Source organism: Rhinopithecus roxellana, chromosome 1 (genome assembly GCF_007565055.1).
Source record: "Rhinopithecus roxellana isolate Shanxi Qingling chromosome 1, ASM756505v1, whole genome shotgun sequence".
In the NCBI taxonomy this organism is placed as follows: Eukaryota; Metazoa; Chordata; class Mammalia; order Primates; family Cercopithecidae; genus Rhinopithecus; species Rhinopithecus roxellana.
Window position 1 is genome coordinate 19,230,201 of NC_044549.1, and position 9,658 is coordinate 19,239,858.

Sequence of the window (9,658 nt, forward strand, 5' to 3'; positions counted from 1 at the left end):
TGTTAATCTTCTGGATGCAAGAATAAGATATTGGGCTGGGTGTGGTGGCTTACGCCTGTAATCCCAACACTTCTGGAGGCCGAGGCAGGAGGATCACCTGAGGTCAGGAGTTCAAGATCAGCCTGGCCAACGTGGTAAAACCCTGTCTCTACTAAAATTACAAAAAGTAGCCGGGTGTAGTGATGGGTTCCTGTAATCCCAGCTACTTGGGAGGCTGAGGCAGGAGAATCGCTTAAACCTGGGAGGCAAAGGTTGCAGTGAGCCGAGATAGTGCCACTGCACTCCAGCCTGAATGACAGAGTGAGACCCTGTCTATCTTAAAAAAAAAAAAAAAAAAAAAAAAAAAAAAAGGAAGAAGAAGAAGATATTGGAACTCAAGATTCTTGAAACTTCTCAAAACAACAAATGATTTGTAAAATGCTTCCAACATTATTCATACTCTGTTCTTCCTACTATGAATAGCTAAAAATGGTTTAATAAATAAAAAGTAATACATTTTAAAGCACTTACCAATAAATAAATCCTATAGCCAATATTCAGACTCTGATAAACACCAATGAACATTAATGATTTATATTTAAGCAACATGACATTCAAATCTTGTAGCAAGATTAATAGCACTACACAGAATCACATGGAAAATGCCAATCTAAGGACTTACTTTCTTGCTACACTTGTTATTTCTTGGAACACCACTGGTAGGATTTATAGAAAGTATACTGCATATTTGAAGTTACTGATTTTTTTTATTTGTAAGCATAGCTCACTGTTAGTAGCACATAGGGCCACAAATGTACACTTACACCATGACAACAGCTACAAATAAAATGGCCTGATTAACTCCACCCAGCCCTTGTCTCATTTCCAGATAGGTCAGTCTTAACTTCTGACTCCGTGAGTTAATATTTCCTGCGTCTGCTCTTACGTGACCACAATAGATCCCCTTCTCTATGTTGATAGTTAAGCTTTAATTACAATATTTTATGAAAAACACTGAGCAGAACGGAAAATGCATTTCTTAGGGCCTACTACTCTGTTTGGAAATTATAAGGCAAGTGTTTATCAATGTGAGTTAGACTCACACACCACTTACTTATCAACTGCTATGCAATGGATATGATGATCAACGCCAATGGTTCAGTGGTCACGTCTTACATCAGAGAAAATGAAATCAAAACCCATTCTCTTTTCATTCCTAGTAATATACTTCAAATTTAAAAATAATTTTATAAACTTAAATTTCCATTGTCTTAATTCTCCCACATGATTTGAATAAATTTTGGTCAATACTGGTTCTCTCTCACACTCTCTCACATTGCTTTCTCTCATCCATTTCATCTCAAATTCTGATGGTTAGGACTTTGTTAAATGTAATGTAGGTTAATGGTATTCAAACTTTTGCTCACAAATTTACTAAAACTATTTTGTAACGATATGTGCCTCCATCACACATTTCAAAGTTAACGTCTAAATTTTTTATTGTAACTTTATAGTTGTAAAGGACTTAATTATCAGTAGACTGTAAAAATTTACATTTTAAGATAAAACTGTCAAATCATTGTTTTAAATATAGTCAATGAGATTTATTTATTTATTTTTCAGATAGAGTCTCGCTCTGTCGCCCAGGCTGGAGTGCAATGGCGAGATCTCGGCTCACTGCAACCTCTGCCTCCTGGGTCCAAGCAATTCTCCTGCCTCAGCCTCCCTGGTAGCCGGGATTACAGGCGCCTGCCACCTCATCCAGCTAATTTTTGTGTTTTTAGTAGAGACAGGATTTCGCCATGTTAACTAGGCTTGTGTCAAACTCCTGACCTCGGGTGATCCGCCTGCCTTGGCCTCCCAAAGTGCTGGGATTACAGGCGCAAGCCACTGCACCCGGCCTATTTATTTATTTTTGAGACAGGGTCTTACTCTGTCACTCAAGCTGGAAGTGCAGTGGTGCAATTACGGTTCAGCGCAGCCTCAAACTCCGGGGCTCAAGTAATCCTCCCACCTCTGCCTTCTGAGTAGCTGGGACTATAGACTTGCACCCCTACACCTGGCTAATTTTTGTAGAGATGGGCTTTCGCCATGTTGCTGAGGCTGGTCTTGACCTACTGGGCTCAAATAATCCTCCCGCCTCAGCCACCTAAAGTGCTGGGATTATAGGTGTGAACCATCAAGCCTGGCTTCCAATGGAATTTAAATGCATAATGATTTGATATAAATTTTCACTCGTATAAAAATATACAAACTAGTCTTCCATGTTGCCCAGAGCAGGACTTGTTTCTGTAACAATTTATAGGAAAACATCATGAATCCCAAAGCCTTTGATATTCTGCAGGTAAAAGGGGAATTGTGCCTATTCCTTGCGTCAGGAGCTCATTTAAGTACAGATGGAATAATGTGACATACAAGTGGACCACAAACACAGCATCGCTAATCATCAGAAAAATGCAAATCAGGGCCGGGGTAGGGGTCGGGGGAGAGTCAGGTGTCGACGAGCTCTGCGTGCGGGCTCTGAGAGGCTGCCGCCGCCGCGTTGGGCGCGGAAGGGCGAGGGCGCCCTCTGCAGGAGGAGTTGCCGCTGCCGTGGGCGCCGGGCTGCCGGGAGCCCACAGCTTCGCGCCGGCGTTGTCAGCTCCTTGAAACAGGGAATCATGTCTTACTCATCTTTGTATCCCCAGTGTCTAGCAGTTCCTGATACATAGTTTTAGCTGAATTTTGGGACATGGCCACTGCTTCACCAAGGTCTGATACTAGTAATAATCACACTGGAAGGTTGCAGTTACAGGTAACTGTTTCTAGCGCCAAACTTGAAAGAAGAAAGAACTGGTTAGAAACAGCAATATATACAGAAGTAGTTGTAGATGGAGAAATTAGGAAAACAGCAAAATCCAGTAGTTCTTCTAATCCAAAATGGGATGAACAGCTAATTGTAAATGTTACGCCACAGACTACGTTGGAATTTCGAGTTTGGAGTCATCATGCTTTAAAAGCAGATGCTTTATTAGGAAATGCAACGATAGATTTGAAACACAACGGAAAATTGGAAAGAGTCAAAGAATAATTAAAACTTTCCTTGGAAAACAAGAATGGCACAGCACAAACTGGTGAGTTGACAGTTGTGCTTGGTGGACTGGTGATTGAGCAAGAAAATATAACAAACTGTAGCTCATCTCCAACCATAGAAATACAGCAAAATGGTGATGCCTTACGTGAAAATGGAGAGCCTTCAGCAAGGACAACTGCCAGGTTGGCTGTTGAAGGCACGAATGGAATAGATAATCATGTACCTACAAGCACTCTAGTGCAAAACTCATGTTGCTCGTATGTAGTTAATGGAGACAACATACCTTCATCTCCATCTCGGGTTGCTGCCACACCCAAAAACACACCAGCTCCAAAACCACTCACATCTGAGCCTGCCAATGACACTGTTAATAGAGAATCATCCTCATTTGCACCAACGGATAATGCTTCTGTCACGGGTATTCCAGTAGTGTCTGAAGAAAATGCCTTGTCTCCAAATTGCACTAGTACTACCGTTGAAGATCCTCCAGTTCCAGAAATACTGACTTCCTCAGAAAACAATGAATGTATTCCTTCTACCAGTGCAGAATTGGGATCTGAATCTAGAAGTATATTAGACCCTGACACCTCTAATTCTGGAAGTAGTTCTACTTTTGAAGCAGCCAAATCAAGGTAGCCAAATGGGTGTATAGATCCTGTATGGCAGGAAGCTGGGAATGCCAACACAGAAACGTTGCCATCAGGGTGGAAACAAAGAAAAGATCCTCACGGTAGAACCTATTATGTGGATCATAATACTCGAACTATCACATGGGAGAGACCACAACCTTTACCTTCAGGCTGGGAAAGAAGAGTTGATGATCGTGGAAGAGTTTATTATGTGGATCATAGCACCAGAACAACAACGTGGCAGCGGGCTACCATGGAATCAGTCCAAAATTTTGAACAGTGGCAATCTCAGCAGAACCAATTGCAGGGAGCTATGCAACAGTTTAACCAACGATACCTCTATTCAGCTTCAATGTTAGCTGCAGAAAATGACCCTTATGGACCTTTGCCACCAGGCTGGGAAAAAAGAGTGGATTCAACAGACAGGGTTTACTTTGTGAATCATAACACAAAAACAACCCAGTGGGAAGATCCAAGAACTCAAGGCTTACAGAATGAAGAACCTCTGCCAGAAGGCTGGGAAATTAGATATACTCATGAAGGTGCGAGGTACTTTGTTGATCATAATGCAAGAACAACAACATTCAAAGATCCTCGCAATGGGAAGTCATCTGTAACTAAAGGTGGTCCACAAATTGCTTATGAACACAGCTTTAGATGGAAACTTGCTCACTTCTGTTATTTATGCCAGTCTAATGCACTACCCAGTCATGTAAAGATCAATCTGTCCCAGCAGACATTGTTTGAAGATTCCTTCTAGCAGATTATGGCATTAAAACCCTATGACTTGAGGAGGCGCTTATATGTAATATTTACAGGAGAAGAAGGACTTGATTATGGTGGCTTAGTGAGAGAACAGCTTTTCTTGCTTTCGCATGAAGTTTTGAACGCAATGTATTGCTTATTTGAGTATGTGGGGAAGAACAACTATTGTCTGCGGACAAATCCAGCATCTGCCATTAATCCAGACCATCTTTCGTACTTCTGTTTCATTGGTAGTTTTATTGCCATGGCACTATTTCATGGAAAGTTTATCGATACTGGTTTCTCTTTACCATTCTACAAGCGTATGTTAAGTAAAAAACTTACTATTAAGGATTTGGAATCTATTGATACTGAATTTCATAGCTCCCTTATCTGGATAAGAGATAGCAACATTGAAGAATGTGGCTTAGAAATGTACTTTTCTGTTGACATGGAGATTTGGGGAAAAGTTACTTCACATGACCTGAAGTTGGGAGTTTCCAATATTCTGGTGACTGAGGAGAACAAAGATGAATATATTAGTTTAATGACAGAATGGCATTTTTCTCGAGGAGTACAAGAACAGACCAAACTTTCCTTGATGGTTTTAATGAAGTTCTTCCTCATCAGTGGCTGCAGTACTTCGATGAAAAAGAATTAGAGGTTATGTTGTGTGGCATGCAGGAGGCTGACTTGGCAGATTGGCACAGAAATAATGTTTATCGACATTACACAAGAAACAGCAAGCAAATCATTTGGTTTTGGCAGTTCGTGAAAGAGACAGACAATGAAGTAAGAATGCTACCATTGCAGTTCATCACTGGAACCTGCCGTTTATCTCTAGGAGGATTTGCTGAGCTCATGGGAAGTCATGGGCCTCAAAAGTTTTGCACTGAAAAAGTTGGCAGAGACACTTGGTTGCCAAGAAGCCATATGTGTTTTAATCACTTGGATCTACCACCATATAAGAATTACAAACAACGAAAGGAAAAACTTCTTCTTTTTGCAATAGAAGAGACAGGGATTTGGACAAGAATGAATGTGGCTTCTTGTTTTGGAGGAGCTATTGCATTTAAATATCCCAGCCAAGAAAAATTGCACAGAGAGTGTATATAAGCTGTTCATTCTGTACAGTGAATTTTCTGAACCTCTCAAAGTATGTTTTCCGTTCTTCCACAGAAATATGCAAAACACATTTCATCCTTTTCTACTTTATTTATTGTTTCTCTTGAAATGACTGACCAGGAAAAAGATCATCCTCAAATTCTGAAGCAAGTGAGAGACTTTATTAAAAATACATATATATCTATATAAGCATATATGATAGTGGCTCTAGTTTTACAGAGCTCCAAGTGCATTAAACATGACAGCCGTTCATTCATAAAGATCTGGATTTGCTTTACCTTATTAATATTATCTAGCGGGAAAAGTGCAAGTCGCTCCATGTTCTTCTCTCCCTTATGTAACATCTCCTGAGGGTGTTTAGTTGCATGGCTGTTCAGGAAGGTATTAAGGGCTTAGACCAAATCTTACTTTAAGTATGTTTAAAAAAAAAAATGCTGCTGGCTTTTCTGAAGACAGGTGCTTGAACCTGTCAGTTTGTTTTAAATAAATACAACAGTTGAAAATTTTTCTCTGTTGTATCAGTAATATTGTCAAAGTAATGTATAAAACCATAACTTATACATGAAAGTCATATACTAGATCCGATACTATTTCGTTTATTATGGAAATTGGAAGGATTCATTGAGCAGCATAGGAGTTTGTTTACATGTTACTTTGAGATGCTAGGTATTTGTGGAATTAAAAAGAATCAGGCACTGTTGTACTGTTTTTAAATCTGTGATTTTTTCCAATTTAATTAATAATAAATGGATGCCTTATATATGAGGAACATATATAAGGTAGTGTGAACTCTGCCACTATTTTTGTGTTCAAAGTTGTGGTTTTATGAAGCCAGATGGATTGAAGAGTTACATAAGCATTTGAATGCTCTAATACGAGGCTAATGATTTTCTGTTAGTGTTTGAACATCTTCATTCCTCTCAAATTCATAACAGTTCTATTTATCTGAATTAAATAAGCATATAAAAAATGACATGTATCAGCCTCTGGAATTCAATGCTGTTCTTTTCTTATGTTTACAACTTTGCAAGGCATAGATGGGCTGAAGCTTCCATTTTGCAGGTATTCTATAACATCTTATGGTGCTTTGTGGCTTGCAGGAAAGATTAACCGCCAACAAACAACATAAGTAGATATCACAAAACAGTAAAAAGGATAAAAACAATACATTGGGTAGAATCAAAGTACTTATGGATGGATAGAAGATTGACTAAATGGGAAGAACTGAAAACTGGAATAAATTGTAATGTCTTCTGTTCCAAAAATGAGAAAGATTATCCCTTCCTTTCTTTTTCTTACTTAATATTTCAGATAGATACTTCACATAACCAGCATAATTCATCAATTCCATATTGGAATAAAATTAGTTCATGCCTGAATTTTTGTTTCTCTTTTGGATCAGAACAACAACAACAACAAACTATAATAGCTAAATTTTTCAAATAATAGTACCAAAGCAGGGGAAATTACACTGACATAGACACATGTATATCATGCTGGCAGTGTTTAAATACATTGCATATTTTTTGGAAATAACTTTTTTATCACATAATTGTGTAGTATTTTCAATTATTTTTCTTGGCTTTAGAAGTCATATTTTGTTGAAATTAATAAGGCATTTACTAGTGGGACTAGTCAAAGATCCTGAGACGGTATCAGTTACTGATAAGTACTCTGTCTCATCATTTTATATAAACAGAGCAATTTCAATGGGAAACTATTAGGAGATCTAAGCCTGATAGTTTTTGCAGTAAATTTTGTTTGTGAAATTTTCAACTTCTAATTGTCTTATTTTAAAATTTACAAAATGGTTTCAAGAAAAAAGACCAAATCTTAATACATCTCTATAGTACTTAACTGAATTAGAAACCCAGCAGAAATAAAGTACAAGATTTCAGGATATTATTATATGACCGTGTTCTTCCAAATTAGTCCTGAAACAAAAGGACAGAATTTTCCTCCATTCTTTCATCAGCTGCCCTGTCTGCCTACCTCTGACCTTCGCTGGTGACCTGTAGTTCTGGCTGGAAAGGGGAGAAAAATAAATAGAAATGTTCACTTCAGGGCGGGTCCTTATAAAATTTGTCTTTCTGTGCCTCTCAGCAGCTAGCTTGCTGGCTCTCTCTCTCTCTCTTTCCTCTTTTTCTCTCTTTCTTTTTTCCTTCCTTCCTTCCTCCCTTCCTCCTTTTTTTCCTTTCCTTTCCTTCTTTTCCTTTCCTTTTCTTTTCCTTCCTTCCTGCCTTTCTTTTCTCTTTCTTTCTTTCTTTCTTTCTTTCTTTCTTTCTTTCTTTCTTTCTTTCTTTCTTTCTTTCTTTCCTTCTTTCTTTCTTTCTTTCTCTTTCTTTCTCTTTCTTTCTTTCTTTCTTTCTTTCTTTCCTTCTTTCTTTCTTTCCTTCTTTCTTTCTTTCTCTTTCTTTCTTTCTTTCTCTTTCTTTCTTTCTTTCTTTCTTTCTTTCTTTCTTTCTTTCTTTCTTTCTTTCTTTCTTTTTCTTTCTTTCTCTGTCCTTCCTTCCTTCTTTTCTCTGTTTCTCTCTCTCCTTCCTTCTTTCCTTCCTTCCTTCCTCCTTCCTTCCTTCCTCCTTCCTTCCTCTCTCTGTCTCTCTTTCTCTCTCTTTCTTTCTTTCATTTGTTCATTCATTCGTCACTGTCACCTAGGCTGAAGTGCAGTGGAACAATCATAGCTCACTGCATCTTCGACCTCTCAGGCTCAAGTGATCCTCCTGCCTCAGCCTCCCAAGTGGCAGGGACTACAGGCATGTACTATCACATCCGGCTAATTTTCTTTTTCTTTTTCATTTTGTGTGTGTGCGTGTGTGTGTGTGTGGAGATAGGGTCTCACTATGTTGCCCAGGCTGGTCTTGAACTCCTGGCCTCAAGCAATTCTCCTACCTCGTCCTCCCCAAGTGCTGAGATTACAGGCATGAGTCAGTGTGCTTGGCCAGCATATTTTATTTTCTTAAAAGAGGCTCATATCCTTAATTCCCACAAGAACTTGAACTCATTGTTAACGATATCCTAGGTTGGGTCAGGCAAAAACTTCATACTATAACAGATCACATGGAACAAAAGTCCTGATGAGAAGCTCAGTTCCACCAACTACTTTTGGCAAGTCCTATCACCTTTCCAGGATCAGAGTGCTCACCTCTAAGACTGGGAGGAGGGTGGCTGGCTCATCAATTCTAAACCTCATTTCCCCTGTAAAGCACATAACAGGTGATCATATCTATGAACAAAAAACCCTCACTGAGGAAACCCAAAACATTTCCGGAGATATAAAGTGAAGAGCAAGTAGATTTTTTCTTTTTTTATGTTCTTGACAGTTTTGTTTTAACATTATGTGAGGGGTTATATAATATTTCACTGAGAGCCAAATAAAAGAACAGCAAATGAATTTCATTTCCTTCTAGTAAAGTAGTATAACGGGTTATGTAGACCAGTTTGGTTTGACATGGCTTTCCAAAAAGCATTTATGAGCTTATAAGTAAATAAAATTGCTATTTATTTCACAAGGAAAAAAATAGGCCTAACTAAATTCTTATTTTTTTCTTAATTTTTAAAATTTTTCAGGGTACATAGTTGGTGTATATATTTATGGGGTACATGAGGTGTTTTGATACGTGCATGCAGTGTGACATAAGCACATCATGAAAAATAGGGTGTCCATCCCCTCAGGTGTTTACCCTTTGAGTTACAAACAATTCAACTGTACTCTTTAAGTTATTGTAAATAAATTCTTAAATTTTTAAAAAATGAATTTTGATATTTTAATATTCTCTACCCCAAGATAAACTAAATTGAGCAGATTTCTTTACGCGTTGGCATATTCAACATTCTGATATGTGTGACTTTTTTTCTGTTTTCTTTTGAGATGGAATCTCACTCTGTCTCCCAGGCTGGAGTGCAGTGGCACTATCTCAGCTCACTGCAAGCTCCGCCTCCCGGGTTCCCGCCATTCTCCTGCCTCAGCCTCCCGAGTAGTTGGGACTACAGGCGCCCGCCACCACGCCTGGCTAATTTTTTTGGTATTTTTAGCAGAGACGGGGTTTCACTGTGTTAACCAGGATGGTCTCGATCTCCTGACCTCGTGATCCGCCTGCCTCAGCCTCCC

General features: G+C 38.8%; 1 pseudogene across 1 annotated transcript; it reads left to right on the forward strand.

The window, feature by feature from the left end:
* The first annotated feature begins 2,647 nt into the window (after positions 1–2,647).
* On the forward strand, positions 2,648–5,464 carry LOC104654527 (annotated as a pseudogene). The gene has a single exon (XR_746856.2). The product of XR_746856.2 is annotated as an NEDD4-like E3 ubiquitin-protein ligase WWP1 pseudogene (transcript).
* The last annotated feature ends 4,194 nt before the right edge of the window (positions 5,465–9,658 follow it).